At 36.5% G+C, this 22,364-nt stretch overlaps 2 long non-coding RNA genes across 2 annotated transcripts in view; one reads left to right on the top strand and one right to left on the bottom strand.

Annotated features, from left to right (window-relative positions):
* LOC143676298 (uncharacterized) overlaps positions 1–20,708 on the bottom strand; it is a 156,138-nt gene extending 135,430 nt beyond the window's left edge. Inside the window, exon 1 of the long non-coding RNA XR_013171981.1 lies at positions 20,627–20,708. This is a non-coding gene — a long non-coding RNA (uncharacterized LOC143676298). The remainder of the gene's footprint in view (positions 1–20,626) is intronic.
* LOC143676299 (uncharacterized) overlaps positions 1–22,364 on the top strand; it is a 72,446-nt gene that overhangs the window by 33,381 nt on the left and 16,701 nt on the right. The gene's annotated exons all lie outside the window — the stretch shown is intronic.

Here is a 22,364-nt window from a genome sequence, read left to right as displayed (position 1 = left end):
TCTTCATGGTTTCTCGTTCTCTTATTCGTCCTTGCTGAATAAACCTGCAAACCTTCATTACCTCTGACCAATTCTTCCTCAGTTATTTTCTGTATTATGTAGTGGCTGGGGAAAGCTAGCTTATAAAAATCCATGCCCTGTGCATCTCCCTCCTTTTACATGAAACTTTCTTAAGAGGGAATCTCCAGCTGAGGTGGAACCAACTAACACTTACAGAGTTCAATGTTTGGGGTCGGGGGGATGGGGTGCAACAGAAAGAACAAGACTATACCAAGGATTAAATCAAAACATCAGTCAATACCATGAACAGTGGTTGTCTTCATGTGATGGGGCATTGCAGGAGTTTGTTTTTTATTTTGTAGCTTCTCATCGGTGTTTTCTGTATTTTCATAAATACGTAAGTACTTTCATAATAAGACACAACAGGGGAAACTGCTAAAAATTAGAAATAAAGATTTCTATTCTTCCAGAGAAGAATCCTTACATTGTTAAAAGAAAGAAGACAGCTACAACAAACTAAAAACATAAATAAAAATAAGCATCAAGGTGTTGCTCTGGCTGGGCTGTGTTGGACTTAGTTTCTATCGCTGGCGATCAGTTTGGCTGCTTTCCCAGGTCTCTCAAGATGAACACACATTCTGATGTAAAGGAAATGGAGTCTTGTCATGACTCAGACCCTGTTGTTTTGTTCTCTGTTCTGTTTGCCCTCAGCAGTCAGCACTCTGCTGAGAAGCCTGGCCTTTCACAAGCTTCACCGGCCCATCTAAACTCAGGTTCTTTTGCATAGCGAGCAGAGCAAAAGCTGACCATCAAGTCTAGCTATCATTCTTTGATGCTTTGATTGTGTGTTCCAGGGTGCTCATATTGTTTTTCTGCCAAAGAACTTTTTTTGTTCTTTCTAACTAATTCCAGATTCCATCCTGATTCTGAAGCCTTATACATAAACATTCAGCACACTTAGACAAACGCTGAACCCTGAGAAAAAGAAGTGTGAAAGGAAAGAGAGAGAAGGGATGGAGGAGGAGGAAAAAGTGTCAGATGAACAAAACTAAAATAAAATGTTAGCATATCTAAATTCACCCTGTACTTTTGAAATAAGATACAGATAACAACGATTGTGAGCATACTGAAAAATGAAGTACATCAGGAAGAAAAGTGTACTCAAGCTTTCTGCTTCTGTTTTGCTTTCAAAGGTCTCATTTTTATCTCATGAGTTAAAATAAAAATGTACAATATGTTCTCCTTGCAGTTTTCGTTGTCATTTTAAGCCAATACTCTATAACATCAATTTTCCTCTAGAATGACTGAGCCATTTCAAATCTTTCTAAATATTGTTTTTTTTTTCCTGGGTATTAATACCATCTCCTAGAAATTTTCATATAAAAGTATATAAATGAGGAAATAAGACAACAACAAAAAATACAAACTATATAGTGAGAGAAGACCAATATTAATAAGTCCTCCATTTTGATTTTGTCAAATTGGAATTTCATTTCTATTAGCACCTACAATCCTTATGGTTCAGTTACTCCTGTCCTATTGACTTTCTCTGGATGAATAAGTTCTTGTCAGTAGAACCACTAAAACCCATTTCACAATGGTTTAGAAAAGCACTTTCACCTGTAAAAGCACACTATACCTTCAGAGTCAGGCATTGAAAAGCTAAGGAAAAAGCAATCTGCGAGACAGGCATAATTATAAGTAAATCAATGGTAGGGCTTAATAGTGAACATTTTTTTCCTTGTGCTCAAGGAGATAAAACTGTTCTCATGGTCTGAGTGTTTCACAGCTGGGGAGGATTTCTGAGGGTAACTGAACAGAGCCCAGCACAGCAGCCATTTTTGATGCAAATGGATTGGAACAGGATATATATCCTGGCATTTATTAATTAAATTGAAGATCCAAGCTGAGTTTTGGAAGTGTAGCTCTCTGGCAGAGAAAAGGAAAATTTCAGACATGTGACCTGGTACCATCAACCTGTTTATGTTTATTGACAAAGGGGAGGGAGACAGAGAAGTAGAGGATGACAAAAGAAATAGGGGTACATTTATTTGTAAATTATTATTTTTGTACTCGGAACTTAAATACAGTCTCAATTGTCATGGCTGGAGTTGAACCAAAGGCTTATTTATCAGCATATAGATCATGTGTTGTTATGGGTGAAGGGTTGGAAGAGCGCCCTGTAACAAGTAGTCATTAGCAAAGCTTGGGGAAACATTTGAAGGAGAAAGACGTGTAATCTTGCATTAATCAGTTTTTAGCTATCAGGCCTAACATCTGAGTATAATTCCCATTATTCTCATTAATGACCTAAATCACCTGAAATGATAAGCAGGGTTTTGAATGCCATAATTTACAAGCACTTAATATGATTGACATCGAGTAGATGCCCACCAAATGGCAGCAAGTACTGCTCTCCATGGCAGTTCCAGGCTCAGTGTTCAGAGTGTAGCATCATATACACCTACCTATCTAACCAGAGTAGATGAAAATATCTTTTCTGAGACCTTAATATATGAGCTTTTCAACTTGAAGAAACTATAAGCGATCTGCTTGCTTTCCCCTTTGATCAATCCTTTAACAAGTTATCTCGACAGACTTTCTTTTTCCCTTTCTCATTTCTTTCCTTCCTTCTGTCCTTCCTTCCATCCTTCCTACCTCCCTTCCTTTCTTTTCTTACTATCTTAGAAAGTTAACCTCTTATACCTTAACTGGCAGAACTAGAGCCTGATTTAAAAGCAGTCATTTGTAAATGGCCATTTCCTGTTGTTGGAAACATCATCAGTTCCTCGTCTGGTGCCTTCACAATGCTTGTCTAAGGAAACAGAGCAGGAAAGATTTAATAGAAAAGCCAGGAAACTGTTTCCTGAGGTTATGAAGTAATCAAATTAATGAACCTTTCCTGCCTTCATTCTGTGTCAGTCTGCCTACAGCATTAGAGCCTCACAGCACATCTTTCTGATGTGTGGCTCGGGGATTCTCCCACACCTTAATACCCTGACCCTTCTATTATGGGAAAACTAGAAGATATCGGTCAAAATTTCATACTTGTATTCTAATGGCATGTAAGCGGCATGGGGTCTGGGCTTTGAAAATTGAATGCTAGAACTCAGAGAGCAATGTCTGAGAAGGAACCCAGGGCCAAGCAAAAACGCATTTCAAGGGAAGGGCAAGAATTCTAAGAAACAACTCAAAGCATGTTTGTCCATATTCATTTTGACAAGGAAGGTTATTTTTTGACCTACCTCTTGACAAAGACTTGTTCTTTTGCAGGAAAAAAGGGACCTAACTTTAGGAACATCAGAATTATGCCCTTTCTTAGGATCTCAAAGAACATTGAGCAGTTTGGGCCAAATTTCCTATTATAAAATGTCATCGTTCATTATACAGCCTTTCCCTAGGATGTGTATGTTAGAACTAGAGAGGAAGAAGGTCATTATAGAAATCTGGCCCAAGAAAGCAAGATCAGCTAGAATAGTAAATCTTTTAAAAATATCCATTATAGAACTGTTTCCCTGGAAAGTTGGGATGGACCTGACGTGCCTGTCTGTCTCTGAATTTTTATAAAAGCAGAGCTTAGGACTTTCTTTTCTACAATTATTCACATAACCATGTGTCCATTTTCCCAGAGCTAAAGGGAAATGAGTGTCAACACTGATATGAAATCTTAAAGATTCCCTCTGTGTGATCTTTTTCTCGATTGCGCCTTAATGTTCACATTTTTACTTCTGGTGGGATAGGGTCAGAACTGAGCCTACAAGAGGGCAGAAGTATGGCTCACTTAGCAACTCATTGTAGAAAGCTTTTAGATGTTCCAGCTAAGTGTGGGCAGGTCAGGGCAAATCTCCCAGTGGGGTAACATTCTGTCCATTCTGAAACACTGCACAAGCCTAGCATGAAACCGTAGTGGGCTGACAAGCTGCGTTCTTTGTCTCTTAACAACTACCCAATTGTACTTCTGCCTGCACTGGTTCAATTCTCCCTGATTAGCTGTTTCGGTGGCAAATGAAATAAAAATCCATGGTATTAAACTGTCATATTAAGAAACCATTTTTGCTGTGGCACATACATTTGGCACAGCTGTGCATTTTGCATTTAAATATCCCTCCACCAGCGGCCTGTTTGAAACTATTGCTTTTCTACGGGAAATTAAACAGGAGCTGCTTAATGCCCCTTGTTAGTTTTTTAATAAAAATGAAAGTGAGAAGCCAGCGGTACTGGGAGCAAATGTCTGCAGGACCCCATGGCTGTGCTAAAAGCAAAGAGGAGGAACCAAAATGCATATTACTTTAAACTGCCCCTGCACCGGTGACTTTGCTATACCCACTCCACTGTGGCCCTACTAAATTGCGTCTTAAATGTTGTTTAGAGATTATGTTAAATTGGGAGAGTCTTCTCCTGGGATCATTAGGCAGCTCTCAATTTCGTTTCCTAATAAAATATTGAAAGTTACAATTTGGAGGCAGACCTGCAGCTATTGAATTTGTGTGGCTTCTGCAGATTAGGGAACCAAAATCAAGATAAAGGCATTTTAAAAGTAGGTTCACTGGTGCCCTGGGTGGCCCCTCCCCTGTCACTCACATGGTTAGACATGGGACTGGCTTGCACTGCTGGTGCTGGTCCCAGGTCTTGGTCCTGAAGGGAGCAGAGCAATCCTTGTGCACCTACTGAGAGCATGTATTTGTGGCCCAAATTGCCTGGTGGTGGGAACCAGGACACATGTTGCAAGCTTGCTGTTCCAGAACTTGCACTACAAGTAGAAGGCAGCTCACAGAGCTCTCCTCTAGACTGTTATGGGAGAACAACAAGTCATGGCTACCTGTGGCAAGGGGCTGCTCTCTGTAGGACATGCAGTGCAGTGTCTGGGACCTTAAGGAAACTGCTTCCCAGAGAAGAGAGGGTATTTGGATCTGCATGGAGGGGGATTTTGTAAGGCTACAGGCACATGCTCAAGATAAGATGCATGGGCGGAAATTATCAGGGAACTCCTAAACTTTGGTCTTAAGCTTTTCTTTAAACTCATTATATGAATAAGCTTTAAAGGAGAGCTCAAGCACTAGTGAATTTGTAAAGGCTGGGAAAGGTATTTTCTTTTTTTCCTTGCTTATTTGGATTTTTTTGTTGTTGTTAACTCCTGGCATTCAATAAAACTCGTAACACCAGTGGACATAAGCTTAAGGAACAGATAGATACCTCCAAGTCTAAATTCCACCAATAACACATTAAATTATCAAAATTTCCAGGTTTCAACAAAAGAAATAAGGGCAATAGAGAGAAGGAGAGCAAAAGAAACAGAGAGGAACTGGTAGATACAGAGAGAAAAACGCAGATGACAAGAGAGCTAGGGACAGCAACAGAAAGAGAGAAAGTCAGAGAGTCAAAGCAAAAGAAGAGAGAGATAGAGAAAGAAAGGAAGAGAGAGAACCAGGCTGAGAAAGACAAGAAGGGAGAAAAAGAAAACAGCCAGCGTGTAGAACATAAGAGTCTGGCAGAACTACATGGCATTGCAACACATTTCTGCAGCACCTCACCAGATGGGGTCTGCATTGAGACAAAGATGCTGTAACTGGATGTAGCTTGAATTATTTTCCTTAAAGTTTGATATTGGTCCCAGGAAATGGGTGTGGTGAGAACAAGACCAAGGGCTGAGCCTAGACAAATTGTGTGTCCCCCTCATCCGAGGACTGTTAACTACACACCCAAGTGGCATTCATTTGTCTCTCTCCTTCTATGCAAAGTGGGTCTTGCAGAGCTGCCATCAACCAACCCCCACCCAGGCAGTTTGGGCCTCCCTGGGAGACCAGCCATGAGGGGATCTCTTCCCCTGCTCTTCTGGGCCCTTTGTGAGGTGTAAGTAATAAAGCAGTCATTGGCTGAAAGTTTCTGTTGTGTTTGAGCCTGTGACCCCACAGGGCACCGCGTAGGAACTCGCTCCACATGTACTTTAAGAGGTAGATGGAGAAATTTTACATTAATCGTCAGATTTGAAGATTTAAACAAACACCCACTCCCAAAATAGGACAATGTTAGCTTCTACATCTTTCCTTCTAGATCAAAAGACAAGCTGCAATCATTTCTTCTAGATCCCTGCTTTAAAAAGATAATGTTCATTTAAATTTTTAGAAATGAAAATATCCTAAGTTTAATAAAAATGCTTTCTAGGATTTAGTCAAAGAAAATAATGTATGGATTTTAAGACTCTCTAAAAATACATATTTTGTGAGGGAACAAGAAATCCAAAGAGAGTGAGCAAGTGAGAGAGGGAGAGAGAGAAAAGTGCCTCTACAAATTTTCTCTATGAAAAATTCCTGCACATCTCAGCATTCTTTATCTACCTCCCTGGCTCTCTAGCTTGGTTAAAAACTCAGGTCATAGGGGAAGATCAAGAACAGGTTTTCAAATAATTTGTACAAAAAGTTTTGAGTTTTACATTTTAAGAAGATGTTTCAATCTTTAACTTAAAAATTGAATGGGGAATCCATTTGCAAGCATTTCTATCTATCTTAGCCTGGACTGTGAACAAAAAGTGAAAAGACTAGAAAGATTTCAACTAAAACTAAAAAAATTGTAGTGATTGGAGGTGCTTTCTCTGCCTGTCAAAGATCCTAAATCAGGACAGTTTCCTGTGTTGAGCTTCCTGTCAAAAAGGCACCCCAGAAGCACAAACATGAATAAAAGGAATGCAGAGCAGAGGGTATTGGGAGGAGGAGATTAAAAAAAAATTATCAAAGAAATTTTGAATGCTTCATATGAAAATGGTTCATTTTTAAATCAAAAATGGAAATTAAACTGTATCTGGTGTGATGCAGAAAACAGAGCAACATGATGTGATGCCTGCAATTGAGTAACAAAAAACTCAAGAGAACCAAAAGTTTTGGGGGTGATACAATTAAGTTTCAGACAATTGTCTGCCATACCAGAGACCTGGGTTCGATTCCCAGTGCCTGCCCGTGCAAAAAATGTATAATTCTGCCTCTGTTTTTCCACATTTTCAGTTTATGTGATAAAGACCTGTATCTGATTTCATTATCACTTTGACTAATCTTTTTGTAACTTGAGTGAATTTAAATGTGTCTAGAGGGTTAGCCCAATATGCCAATTTTATTCAAGGGACAAGTTTTCTCACCTATTTTATTTCTATTCCTCCTCCTTTTCCTCAGACCAATTCATATACTAGCAAAATATTTTATTTGTTCTCCATGCTAATTATTTAGAATATTTTAGAATTTCCAAGCTGTAATATAGTATGGACATTGTTTAATGGAAAATCAGAGTAAGTTATGCATTAAGAGAATTTTGCAAATAAAATCACTTAAAGAAAAGATGATGACACATCACAACTTCCCTTACCTAGCCGCAAGCACCTCAATGTATTAGTTGGAAATTTTCAATGTCTCAAGAAGGCACAGTAACTCAAAACTGCTACCACACAGTGAAGTGCTACAATTGGGGAAAAAGGAATAAAACTTCCAAAAGCACATCAAGGAAGTTGAGAAAGTGATAAAGTCTGGAAAGACATTTATGAATGACAAATATATGTTTTGGGGTTTTTTTTTTGCCAACTCACTTGCAGAAAAGTTGAAGATACGGCAGAGATTTTTTCTTCTCCAGTTACTTTCACTATTACCGAATGATTCCAGCAACAGACCTGGGTCTTCAAAAAAACGTTTCTAGATTTCGTTAATTACTTGATTTTAAGTCAGCTGTTTATTTTCTTCTCAAGCCGACACACAATAGCACTTGATGCCTGTAGCTCACCTCCTGGCAAACAAAGCATCTCCAGTTGAGGATTAATTATTCATTGAACACCTACAATGATCCAAAAAAGCCTCACAGTCATGTTAGGGACCATGCAAACAAGGCAAACAAGAAATGTGATGAATTTATCCTTCTTCTGTTCATTCTGAGTCCTCAAAGGAGATGGGTCTTTCCAAGGCAGTTTTAGTAAATGCATCATCTTATAAAGTTAGCAAAATTATTTGAAAATGATTAGCATGGCTATGTGAAAGCACTATAAATCAGGAGATTTAACTACACATTTACACTCTGAAACTTCTACTATATATGTATATATATCCATATATAGGTATATGTATATATAATGTATGTATATGTGTATGTATTTATAAACTTGACTACATGAGGAAAAATGTTTAAAAAGTTCAAAGTTTTCAACCTTTGGTTTTAATTTGCTAGGGAAAATTGTCATTGTGGTTTTGGATAGCTTTGAACATAATTTCCAAGCATTAATGCCATTTATAAACAGAAATGCAACCTAAAAATGGGGAGGTGATGAAATAATTATTGAACATCTCTTTTTATGGGGGCTGTAAACTGGAAGATAGAGATGTCTGGAGGCCTCTGCTGGAAGTTACACAGTGACTAAACAAGGGTACTGGGGTAGCGCACATGGGGCTTTAGTTCCAGCTCAGAATCTGATTCACCAGACCATGTGTTGAATGCTTTTTCAATCTCTGAAACATGAAATCTAGGTACACTGTATAGATTATCGGAACAAGTTACCTTAGTGTCCTGCGTCTCTGATACATCTGATCGCAAGTGTTTCCAAGAAACTCATAAATCACATAGAACACACAGAGCTTTGACATTCTTTCTATATTCCATAACCAGTTTAACCAATGTGAAAATGGGGATTGGTGTTTGTTCTCAAATTTAGAAAATAAGTGCATGTTCTGAACCATGATACTAGAGAGCCATTGTCATTTAATTTCTAGCTGGGGTGACTTTTTGAGTCCTATTCTTATTAACTTAAATGTCTAAAGCTACTAGGTTCATTGAGTTTTTTGTTTGAAAGCTTGTTCTTTTTGTTCATTTTCTCAACTGTCAACATTACAAAATGTAAATGACACAGCTATACATTGAAAATCAGGAATCCTATTTAGTTTCTAAGTCCTAAAAGTCCTTCAAAGCAAAGCTTATGCATACCTAAAAACACTGATCAAAATGAAGTTTGCAGACAAGACTAAATGAAGATCAGGCTAATGCCTCTCAGTAATAAAGGTTGGAAAAGCCAGGAGATGAAATGGATATAATATGCAGACCTTTGTATCTCTGGCAGGTGAGGCATCATCATTTATAGAAAGCACTGCATCTACCTCTGCAATGCTGGAATGAAAATAACCACCTTGCCCTTATTTCAGGTAACAGATGTTTTTTGGTTCAGAAAAATGTTAACCCATGGGCTAATAATTGGACTTTTAGGTTGAAACGTCCATTCTTCTTCCTGAAGAGTTATTGAACCATCATCCTCTTTTCCATATTCCTAAAACATTGATACATTTTCTACTTGGGCTAATAAATAAAATTATTCAGGAAATAATTTTTTGGTGTAAGTATGCCCCCTACAATATTTGAGGCATACTTATACTAAAAAATCATTTGTTGTTTACACGAAATTACAATTTAACAGGGTGTCTTATAGTTTTTTTTTTCTATGGGCAGGCACCAGGAATCAAACCCGGGTCTCTGGCATAGCAGGCGAGAATTCTGCCACTGAGCCATCATTGCACCACCAGTATCTCATAGTTTTATTTGCTAAATCTGGCAACCCTAAATTTGGTAATCCTTAGGGAAAGTGCCTATGCTTTTTGTTTGTTTGTTTATAGTAACTTTTTAAAATGAGAAACTGAGGTTGACAGAAAAAGAAACATGCAGGAAATACAGAATTCTCGTGTATTCCCCCTTACACACACACAGTTTTCCTTTTGTTAACAATTTTCATTCATGTGGTACCTTTGTTACAATTGATGAAATACTATTGCGATTTCACCATTAACTATAGTGCACAGTTTAAATTAGGGCTTACTGTGTTGTACAGTTCTACATTTTTAAAAAAATTATTTTTGTAGCATATATATAAGCCAAAATTTCTCCTTTTAACCGTGTTCAAATATACAAATCATCAGTGTTAATTACACTCACAATGCTGTACTACCATCCATTATCAAAATTTTTCTAACACTTCAAAAAGAAACACTATACCGATTAAGAATTAACCTCCCATTCTCTACCCAATCCCAGTCCCTTTATTCTAGTTTGTGACACAGTGCCTTTGTTTATCCTAACCATTTCACATCAGTAAGATCATGCAACATTTTTCCTCTGTGTTTGACTTATTTCATTCAACATGCTGTATTCAAGATTCACCCATTTTGTCGCAGGTATCAGGACTTCATTCTTTTTTTTTTTTGACTCAATAATATTCCATTAGATGCATATATCACATTATGTTTTTCCTTTCATCTGCTGATAGATAATTGGGTTGTGTTCTAGCTTGCTAGCTGCTGGAATATGATATACCAGAAACAGAATGGTTTTTAAAAAGGGGAGTTTAATAAGTTGCCAGTTTACAGTTCTAAGGCTGAGAAAATGTTCCTATTAAAACAAGTCTACAGAAATGTCCAATCAAAGGCATCCAGGAAGGCCAATGAAGTTCAGACTTTCTCTCTCAAGTGAGAAGGCACATGACGAACATAGTCAGGGTTTCTCTCTTGGTTCATCTGCTAGTTTTCTCTCCTGGCTTCCTGTTTCATGAAGCTCCCCTGGAGGTGTTTTCCTTCTTTATCTCCCAAAAGTAACTGGTTGTAGACTCTCTGCTTCATGGGTGCTGCAGCATTCTCTGCTCTGTCTGAATCTCTCGCTTTCTTCAAATGTTTCCTCTTTTATAGGATTCCAGTAAACTAATCAAGACCCTCCTAGAATGGGTGGAAACACGTCTCTACCTAATCTAGTTTAACAACCACTCTTGATTGAGTCACATCTCCAGGGAGATAATCTAATTAAAGTTCCAAACATACAGTACTGAATAGGGATTAGAAGAAATGGCTGTCTCTACAAAATGGGATTAAGATTAAAACATGTCTTTTCTAGGGTACATACATCCTTTCAAACCAAAATGGTTTGTTTCCACCTTTTGGCAATTATGAATAATTCCACTACGAACATTAGTGTGCAGATATCTGTTCAAGTCTCTGCTTTCAATTCTTTGGGTATGTGGTTAGTAGTGGGATTGCCAGGTCATATCTTAGTTCTATACTTAACTTTCTGAAGTGCTGCTAAATTGTCTTCCACAGTAAATGCACCATTTTACATTCCCTCCAACAGTAAACAAGTGATCCTTTTTCTCTATGGCTCTTCCAAAACATATTTTCTATTTTTTAGGTCAATTTAACAAGAATTTATTGCATACTTTTGTCAATATGGCAGCCATTGTCAATCATTTTAGCATATTTATTTTTACCAACAACCAGGGAAAGAAAGTGTCATTCTTCCCGTACTATATTCAGATTTTTTGCACAATTTTTGCAAGGCAAAATGGGATATAACCAAGGTCTCCTGATTACAATTGGAGTACACTCTCTACTGAATTCCAAATTGAATGTCCTTTAGTTGTTTAACAAGAGAATACTATCATTATTTGCTTTCAAAGATGTTTTCATTTTGTTGCTGTCATGGCTTCAGCTGATATTATTAAATAGTAAAAGCCATAAAGCACACATCTAAGAACAATCCTCCTCTGCTTTTTTTTTTTTCCCAAACTCCTCCATAATCATTACTCTTCTGGTTAAAAATGTAAAAAGAATGATAAAGATAGACTTTTCTAAGTAGTCCCAAAGAAAAGGGATTTGTACCTGAAGTCACCATTTCCCAAAACTAGTCCTGCCCTAACTCCTCATTCTAACCTCCAAAAGAGGAATCATTACTTCCAAAAGAGGAATAATCCCTTACCTTTGCATGGCAAGTAATTTTGACAAGGTGTGCTAGTATCTGAGAGTCAGCTCAGAGTTGCAGAAGGAGCATGAGAACTGAAGTCAGGACATCGAGGATGGCATTGCATTTGAAGCACTAATAGGCAATGTGACCTTGAGCAAATTCTTAATTCTTAAGAAGAAGGGGATAGACAGAACTTAAACACCTTTATGGCCCTTTCACTTCACACTCTCAATGGCTCACTTTTAATGTCTTTCTATTTTCTTTTAATTTCTTCTATGTCCCGATTGATCTTCTGTCTGGATATTTCATCCAATATTGAAAGTGGTATATTAAAGTCTCTGACTATTAATGTAGAATAGAGTATTTCTCCCTTCAAATCTGTCAATATTTGCTTCATACAATTTGGAGTTCTGCTGTTGGGTTCATACATTTTTAAAATTGTTTTGTCATCTTGTTGAATTAACCCCTTTATCACTATATAGTGACCTTCTTTGTCCCTCGTACAGTTAAGTTTTGGACTTAAGTCTATTTTATTGGATATTAGTATAGCTACCTCTGCTCCCTTCGGGTTACTGTTTGCAGTAGGCTTCAACTCTAGTTGTTCTGTCTGATTCCTTTAAAAAATGTTTACCTCTTTATTGAGATTTTCATATTGTTACTGATATCCTTTAGTTTTGCCTCTGTATTTTCCTTTATCTCTTTGAACATACTGAGGATCATTTAAAAAAATTCTTTACCCAGTATGTCCATAGGTTAGTCTACTACATTGATGGTTTTTGAATTTTTATCTTGTTCCTTTAGATGGGCCACCATTTCCTTTTATTTTGTTCTGATTCATAATCTTATATTGCACACGGTACATTTTAATATTTTAAGTGGTTAACTCTGTGGTTTATTTCCTCAGCTCTCTGTTCTTTAAATTTGGGTCCAGCTAGTGCTTTATCAGGGATTTCCTTGAGTCCCAGGAATGAACAAAAACCAAACAACCAATGAAAAAAATCATTTTCACAGTCTTTGAAAATTGGATCTGCATAGCTGGTTGTTTCCTCAGTGTTCAATCCTCCTTTCATGAAGATTAACCTGAGGTGAATGTGATGTGCAGGGTATACTCCATCTTTTCCAAGCCTGTGTCTTATCCTTGGCGGAGCTTGCTTGTGACCTTAGTAATTTCCCCATCTAAAATATTTGAATACCCCCTTCTACTCCCTATGGAACAGATTTTTTCCCATCCCTGGGTTCTCTATTTTCTGACTTAAAGCAGTTAATCCTTTGCCCCAGGGAAGTTTAATTGTTTCTTAAACAGCTTTAGCTGCAAGCTATTTTTGTCTGAATATAAAGTTCTGGAGGGTAAGTTAGAGTTGAGTGTCCTGATTTGTTTTTTTAGGCTACCACCCAAAAGATTGGCACCAACATATGGGCCCCACAGTATGCACATAGGGGTTAATCTGCTCCCTCTGGAATAGAGCCAGGAACCCACAATGGGAGTGCAGGCTGGCTCCACATTTCACAGGGTCTAGCAAGTGTGCCGTGAGCTGCTCCTACTGTTTTTAAAGTTGCATTTTCTTGGTTCAGCACTATCCCAGTAATACTCTTTTAAAAGATACACTTATACTAGCAAAACCTCTCACTCTCTCCTTAGCTTTCCTGATTCTTTTCAAAATAAGACCACTTGTGCATAATTGATGAATATAATATTTATGTTTCCCTCTGTCCCTAGCATCCCCAAAGAACTACATATTTTCACTTCCTGTGATTCAGATCTCCTTAGCAGACCTATTTGATGTGGGAGCCGCTGCTTTCTGTAGTTGCAAAGTGGAGGAGTTCATTTGACTTTTTCACTTACCATAGCCACCAATATATTTCTACTTCATTTATTTTCATTCCCTGAAGTCACAGAACAAATAGAAAACTTCAGTAAAGTAATTATGCAACAGTGGGTGCAGAGGAAGGGGCCCAAATGACACGATTTGGAGCAGTAAAAATATTGTAATCAATGACACTTCTTACTCAATTATATGATTCATTTATTTTTAAGCATCTGGTGGCCACATGTGGTCCTAGAATTTGGGGGCATTTCCAGAATTTGGGGGTAGGAGCGGTGTTCATAAAGGTTGTGATCTTCACTTCTTGCAAGAATTATTTTCAAATAATAATTATTGATTTCTAAGCATGCAAATTTGTGATGTTAATGTCTCTTGCATTTGCCAACAATGATACTTCCTTTCATAGTTGTTTAGAAATCTTTGTCTAAGAACTTACTTTTTCTTAATATGATCTGCCTGCATCTGTTTCCTTAATGCCTTTTGCTTACTTTTTTTTTACAAAGAATTATTTCTAAGCCCCAATTTTCTCATTTGTAAAGAAGTAACAGTAGTTGCCTCTCTCGGTTGTCATTAGAATGAAATTATTATGGTATTTTGGATCCACAATAGCTTAGTACATTGTTTGATACTAGTTGACTGGATGCATTCTGATGTGTTACTTAAGTACCATTTTTTTTTCTTGGTATGCTGTATAGTGGAGGTCACATTTCATCCTTTTTCCATGTGAGTATCCTCTTATTGCAGCATCACTTGTTGAATTTTTTGCTTGTTTTTTGGGAGAAGTGTATGAACTGGGAATCAAACCTAGGTCTCCTACATGGCAAGTGAAAATTCTACCGTTGAACTACCCTTGGATCCCTATTTATTCTATTTTAAGACTTAATATAAACATGCTTTCTAAATAATATTAAATGTGAAACTAAACTATTCTTGTATCCACTTGGAAGGTTGGATTCTGCCATTCATTGGGTTTACATTTAAGAGATAATTGCTATCATCTTAGCATTACAACACATTTTTCCTAATGGATGTTATGTCTTCCGTTCATTTATTTGTTTTTTGAGTTGTTAAACTTCTTTGCTGAATTCAGTATACTCTATAAACATTCCATTATCAAATTCAAATAAGTTTAGATTTCTTCAGCGATGAAACTTTAAATTGGGAGCAATATGAACCTTGCCTAACTGTTAACCTCTTTTGGTCATAATAAAACTTTTCCGAAGAACTTCTCTACAAATGATTGAAAATTTTCATATGTTTATATTAAAGGCATCATGTGAGGATGGCAATGGTCTCTAGTGGTGACCTGACTTATTACGAAAAACAAATAATACAAACAGCTACCCAAAAATATCACTCTCCCCTAAAGATATTGAAAGCCTAAAGAATGTAGGTTGGTTCATAATGAAAATATAGCAGACTCATCATATAGGTAGCATTTTTAATAATATGAGATTCTTACAAGACCCTACCTCTGGGAAAATGAATAAATATCTAAAATTAGATGTAACACAAACTTTTATTGTGAAGGAGAAGGAAAAACAAACAAACGACAAAAAATAATAAAAGGGCCAAAACAGCAGAAGTCTTGAAAAAAAGAAAAAGTTGAGTTTCCTTTTGAAACTTAAGATGTAAATGGACTCATTGATCTCCTACACTCACCATGTCTTATGACTTCATGCAGTTGCTCAAAATATATTTCATAACCATTGAAGAATACTGAAATTAAAACATATTTAAACATAAAATAAATACTGGATATGTAATACTAGTGAAATGCATATCTCCTCAGACTTCAAGTTTCCTAAAAAATTGAGGTACAAAAACTGACTGAAAAATAATAGAGAATTACAAAATGCAATCTCACTTAAAATATTCATTCTTGGTCCAGCTGCATGCAGTAGGTATCAAGGTCTGTGATCATAAAGTCGTTAAAACATTCAGGGGCAGAGACAATTTACTCAACTTGGTCAAACAAATGTATGAATTGTTACTTCACCCTTCCCAGTTAATAAAAGCAGAATTCTTCCTGGAATGGTAACTCATTAAAAAATATGTTTGCCATTATTAAAAAGGGGGAGTGAAGATATACTTTCTCTTTCTAAGATACAATATTAAAAACTAATGAAAAATCTCTCTTTTCCTCAGCAATTCAGCTAGCCAATACAACAAACACTATTTTCATGGGTATGAAGTATAAAATTTTGGGCTTGATTTTGGCCAAACCTGTAAGAGAGAATGTTCTACCCTTAACTTTAGGCATGTGGAATCAGAAGAGAGTACATCATCATGAAAAAGTCTGAGGTCTCAAGGGAAAAAGCACTAATTACTGTATCCAGATGAGCTACCAAACAAGGATATTATTTTGACAGAAGGCTTAAAACCAAGAAATTAAAGAGCACAGAGGATGTGTATAAGAAAAAACAACAAATGTAATAATAACTAGGTGAAAGGAGTGCAGTCTGGTATAATATATATAGAGAGAGGAGCAAGTGTTCCTATATGTAACATGATGACAAAGAACATTAACTTCGGATTTAAACTTGTCTACGTTTAAAATTTAGCTCTTCCATTTACTAACTGGGAGGCATCTCACAAGTTCTAGAAGTCTCAGATACTTCATCTCTACAATAGAGATAATGATGGTACTTTTCTCAGGTTTTTACATCATGAGATGAGATCCTGCAGGAAGGATCCATAACTCTCATTAAGAGCATCAGCAATGCCAGCTCTTTCTAGTTCATTGGTGGGCCAAATCCATTCAAAGGGACTCAGAATGAGCAGACTGTTTTTCATTATATATTGTGCAGTCGATGGTCTCCAGTGATGCTGATACAAGAATTCAAAATGAGGGGGTGCAAGGGTAGTTCAGTGGTAGAATTCTCACCTGCCATGAGGGAGATCCAGGTTTGATTTCCAGCCCATGCACTTCCCAAACAAACAAACAAGCAAACCAACAAATGAAAAACCAACCAAACAAAAATTCAACAAATGGTGCTGCAATAAGGGGATATTCACATAGGAAAAGAATGAAAATGTGACCCCACCATACAGCATATAAAAAAAAAAGAATTCAAAATGAAAAATTTTGACAGAAACAATGAAGCTAATATGGTTTCAGTATGAGAAATACCCAAACAAAAATATTTAAATGTATTTAATATAGAAAATTAAATATCACTGACATAATCCTACCACCTACATATATTCATTCTTAACATGTGGCTATTTTGTCTCTCAGACTTTTTAAATGTATTCATGCAAACACACACCCTCACAGTCATTCACACACTTTTTTCTTTTTTTGTAAAACACAATTGCACCATGGATAGTTATCTTGCTTTTCTTGTATATAGATGCATTTCCATATAAATAAGTGTCATGGTCAGGTTCATGTGTCAGCATGGCCAAGTTGTGGTACCTGTTTGTTTGGTTGGGCAAGTGCTGGCCTGTCTGTTGGGATGAGGACATTTCATAGAATTAGTTCATGATCACGTCATCTGCACCCACAACTGATTTCATCTGTAATCAGCCAAAGGGGAGTGTCTTCTGCAATGAGAGATACTTAATCTAATCACAGGAATCCTTTTAAGGAGGATTCAGAAGAGACAGGCACTGTTTTCTGCTTTGGCTGGTGAGCCTCTTCCCTGGAGTTCATCCAGACCCTCCACTGGAGTCGTTGGCTTCACGGCCTGCCCTGCGGATTTTGGACTCCACATCCCTGAAGTCATGTGAGGAACTTTTATAAATTTTATATTTGCCAGTGTTCCCTGTTGATTCTGTTTCTCTAGAGAACCCTAGCTAATACAATAAGTATGTTTATATAGGCATGCTATGTACTGTTTATTACTTTGTGCATAAAATTTCATACTTTATTTAACCGATCACTAATGGTGGATATTTAAATCATTTTCAAAATTGTGCTATTATAAACATTAAAATGCATCTATACTGATGTAAATAAATGATCAAATAAATAAATAAAAGAGGGGAATATACAAATCTCTGGTGTGAAAGAATTCCAAATAATTATTGTAGATACTCTGCCCTCAAAGAGAGGGCACTCCTTAAATGTGGGTTGCACATAGTGACTTTATTCCAAAGGAAACAGTATGGAAAGGGTAAGACAAATCGCAACTTCACAGTACCGAAACCTGACAAACACTTCCTCAGACAGGCAATCAATATTAGTGTGCTGGTTTGAAAGTATTATGTACCCCAGAAAGCCATGTTTTAATCCTGATTCATTTTGTGGAGGCAGCTGTTTCTTTTAATCTGGATTTAATAAATTGGAATTTCTTGATCAGATTACCTCCATGGAGCCGTGACACTCCCAATTCTGGGTCTGATCTTTGGATTAGATGGAGATGTGACTTCACCCATCCCAGGGGGTCTTGATTAGCTTACTGGAATCCTTTAAAAGAGGGAACATTTTGGAGAAACCTCAGAAATAACAGAGTCACCAAAACTGACAGAGCCACTAGAACTGATAGGGTCTAAACAGCCAGAGACCTTTGGAGATGAAGGAAAATGCCCCCAGGGAAGCCTTATGAAATGAAGAGAGAAAGCTAGCAGACATCACCATGTGCTCTCCCAGCTGAGAGAGAAACCCTGAACATCATCATACCTTCTTGAGCCAAGGTATCTTTCCCTTGATGCCTTAATTTGGACATATTCATGGCCTTCGAACTATAAACTTGCAACTTAATAAAGTCCCCTTTTTAAAAGTCATTCTATTTCTGGTATATTGCATTCCAGCAACTTGCAAACTTACACAGTCAGCATCAACAGTGGCAAGTTATATTGATAGCATATACCATTATGGTGAAAATGACATTTTACCTCTGTGATCCTTCCCCCCAAAATACACAACCCCCAGCCAAACACAGAAAATATCAGACACATCCCAATGCAGGGATGTTCTATCATATATCTGACCAGTTATGCCTCAAAATCATCAAGATCATAAAAATCAAGGAGAGTCTAAGAAACTCTCAATAAAGAGGAGCCTTAGAAAGTGTGACAACTAAATACAATGAGGCATCCTGAATGAGATTCTGAGACAGAAAAATTTGTTAAAAATTGAGGAAATTTGAATAGAGTTTAGACTTTGGTAGTTAATAATGTATCAAGATTTGTGCATTAATTGCGACAATAATAACAGACTGATGTGAGTTGTTAGTAACGTGGGAAACTGGATGCAGGGTATATGGGAACTGTCTGTATATCTTCACAATTTTTCTATAAATCTGAAACTGTTCTAAAATAAAAAGTTTATTAAAAATAAGTAAAACAAACCTTATTTTACAAATCATTACATATGAGCCAATGAAATATTCCATATAAATTCCTAAAAGAAGAAAAATTATGGGCCAAAGCATGTTCACATTTAACCACTTTTTGACATATATTTTCAAATTGCACTCCAGAAGGTTGACATCAGATTAGTTTGAGAATACAGGCTTATCAACATTATCTTCAACACAGAATATTGTAATTCTTTAATATGTTTTATTAAATACAAGCTCTTGGTAAAGTCTTTGAGTGTCCTTTTATATGTTAATTGGCATTTTCTATGTAAGAAAATTTTATTATTAAATATGTGAACTAAGAGCAATCATTTAAGAGCCAAAACTATTCCCACAACTTGGGTTTATTTTCACCTTTGCCTGTATTCTTGCTTAAAACATATCTTTTTTTATGTTTTATAGTACATTGAGAATGAGGCATAAGTCTCTGGATTGGAGTCAGTGAGGGTGTCTGAACAATGACTTATTTTTCTTATTTTTCTTATTTTTCTTATTTTTCTACTGCTGGGGAAGACATTTGAGGCTACTTCCCAGATATATTTCTTTTATAAAGAAAATGAAAGTTATAGAACTATGATGGTTAGGTTCCTGTATCAACTTAGCCAGGTAACGGTGCCCAGTTGTCTGGTCAAGAAAATACTGGCCTATCTGTTGCTGTAAGGACATTTCTTGGACTTAAATTATTAGTTGATTGTCATCTATAGTTGATTATATCTGCAGTCCACTAAGGGGATTGTCTTCTGCAATGAGAGAACTTGAATCAGTTTAAAGCTTTTAAGGGGGAGATGATGACTTCAGTAGTCAGAAGAGAGAACTTTCATCTCTACTTCAGCCAGCCAGCCTCTCCAGGAGAATTCACTGAAGACCTTCATTGGAGTTGTCAGTTTTCAGTTTGCTCTATGAAATCTGGACTCATCCATTCCTGCAGTTGTATGAGGCACTTGTAGAAAATCTCATACTATTCACAGATATCTCCTGTTGGTTCTGTTTCCCTAGAGAACCCCCACTACTACAATACCGAACTGATGATTTATGTGACATTTAAATATAAAACAAGTAGTTTCCTATATACCTGTTCTTTGGGGGATAACTCTGTTTATAAAAAGTTTATAAACAAAGCAGGATAATCAAATTTAAAATTGGCCCCAAAATCAAAATAATTGTGAAGATTTAATAATATTCAAACTGCCAGGCAAAAAGATGCCTTATGTATAACATAGTTTATTATAATTCTATTATACACATTGTTTCTTACTCCATTATCTTTAGACTTAAAAAATTTATTAGATAAATAGTGGTTTAGAGTAAGTTATTAGAGAAGAACAGACATGCACAAAAATACAGTATTACATACACTGTCCCACCACCAACACCTTGCATTGATGTTGAATGCTTGTTATAATTGATGACAGCACATTGTAATTGTACTGTCTTTCAATAGTAGTTACCTTTGCTACAGTTGATGAAAGATTGTTAAAATAGTACTATTAACTATCATCCATTGTTTATACTAGGTGTATTTTATCCCTTATACCCCCCATTATTGACAACCTGTAGTATTGTTATACAGTTCTTATAACTCATGAAAGAACATTCTTGTAATATTAACTATAGTCCATCATCTATAATATGGTTCACTATTTTCTACAATCTATGCCTTATCTTTAAATTTTTATTAAATTTTTAGTAACATATACAACTTAAGGTTTCCCCTTTTAACTACATTCACCTATTTAATTCAATGCTGTTAATTACACTCACAATAACATGCTGCCATCACAACCATCCATTTCCAAATCTTTAGAATAAACCTAAATAGAAATTCTGCACAAATTAAACATCCATTCCACATTCTCTAACCATGGTAATTAGTATTCTAGATTCTAATCAGTGAGATCATACTGGCTTATTTTACTTACCATAATGTTCTCAAGTTTCCTACATGTTGTCACTTGCTCCAGAACTTCATTTCTTTTTACAGCTAAATAATATTCCACTACATGTATACACCACATTCTGTTTATGCATTCATCAGTTGATGCATACTTGGTTTGCTTACAATATTTGGCAATTATGTATAATGCCATATGTGCTGGTTTGAAAGGATGTATGTCCCCTAGAAAAGGCATGTTTTAATCAAAATCCCATTTTTTAAAGTCAAAATAATCTCTATTCAATACTGTATGTTTGAAATTGTGATCAGATCATCTCCATGGAGATGTGATTTAATCAAGAGTGGTTGTTAAGCTGGATTAGGTGACAACATGTCCCCACCCATTTGGGTGGGTCTTGATAAGTTTCTGGAGTCTTATAAAAGAGGAAACATTTTGGAGAAAGAAAGAGATTCATAGAGAGCAGAGCAGAACCACATAGCCATGAGAAGACCTTTTGAGATGAAGAAGGAAAATGCCTCCTGGGGAACTTCTTGAAACAGGAAGCCAGGAGAAGAAGCTAGCAGATGATGCCGTGTTTGCCATGTGCCTTTCCAGATGAGAGAGAAACTCTGTGCTCACCATGTGCCCTTCTACTTGAGAGAGAAACCCTGAACTTCATCAGCCTTCTTGAACCAAGGTATCTTTCCCTGGATGCCTTAGATTGGACATTTCTATAGACTTGTCTTAACTGGGACATTTTCTCAGCCTTAGAACTGTAAACTAGCAACTTATTAAATTCCCCTTTTTAAAAGGCATTCTGTTTCTTGTATATTGCATTCTGGCAGTTAGCAAACTAGAACAGCATATGAACAATGGTGTGCAAATATCTGCTCATGTTCCTGCTTTCAGCTCTTCTACCTAGTAGCAGATTGCTGGATCATATGACAATTCTATACTTGGCTTCCTGAGAAAGCTAGTTGTTTTTATGAAAAAAAAGATGCAGGATTTTGTCAAATGCCTTTTCTGCATCAGTGGAGATCATCATGTGTTTTTTCCCCTTTGTTTGCTATTGCATTACCTGAATTGGTTTCCTTATGTTGAACTACCCTTGCATACCTGAAATAAAGCTCACTGATCATAGCAGATAATTCTTTCAATATGCTGTTGGATTTTGTTTGCAAGCATTTTGTTAAGGATATTCATATCTATAGTCATAAGAGAAATTGGTTTGTGATTTTTTTTCTTGTTGTATCTTCTCCTGGTTTTGGCATTAAGGTGATGTTGGCATCATAGAATGAATTAGGTATAGTTTCCTTCTCTTCAATGTTTCGGGAGAGTTTGAGCAGTATTGGTCATAGTTCTTCTTGCAATGATTAGTAGAATTCATCTGTGAAGACATTAGGACCTGGGCTTTTCTTTGTTGGGAGGTTTTTGATGACCGATTCCATTTCTTTGCTTGTAATTGGTCTGTTGAGGTCCTCTATTTCTTCTAGAGTCAGTGTAAGTTGTTCTTGTTTCTAGGAATTTGTCCACTTCGCCTAATTTGTTGAATTTGTTGGCATATATTGTTCATAGTATCCTTTTATAATCTTTTTTTTTTTCCTGTGGGTACAGTAGTAACGTCT

Source organism: Tamandua tetradactyla, chromosome 3, assembly GCF_023851605.1.
Source record: "Tamandua tetradactyla isolate mTamTet1 chromosome 3, mTamTet1.pri, whole genome shotgun sequence".
NCBI lineage: Eukaryota > Metazoa > Chordata > Mammalia > Pilosa > Myrmecophagidae > Tamandua > Tamandua tetradactyla.
This window is presented reverse-complemented; position numbering and strand designations above follow the sequence as displayed.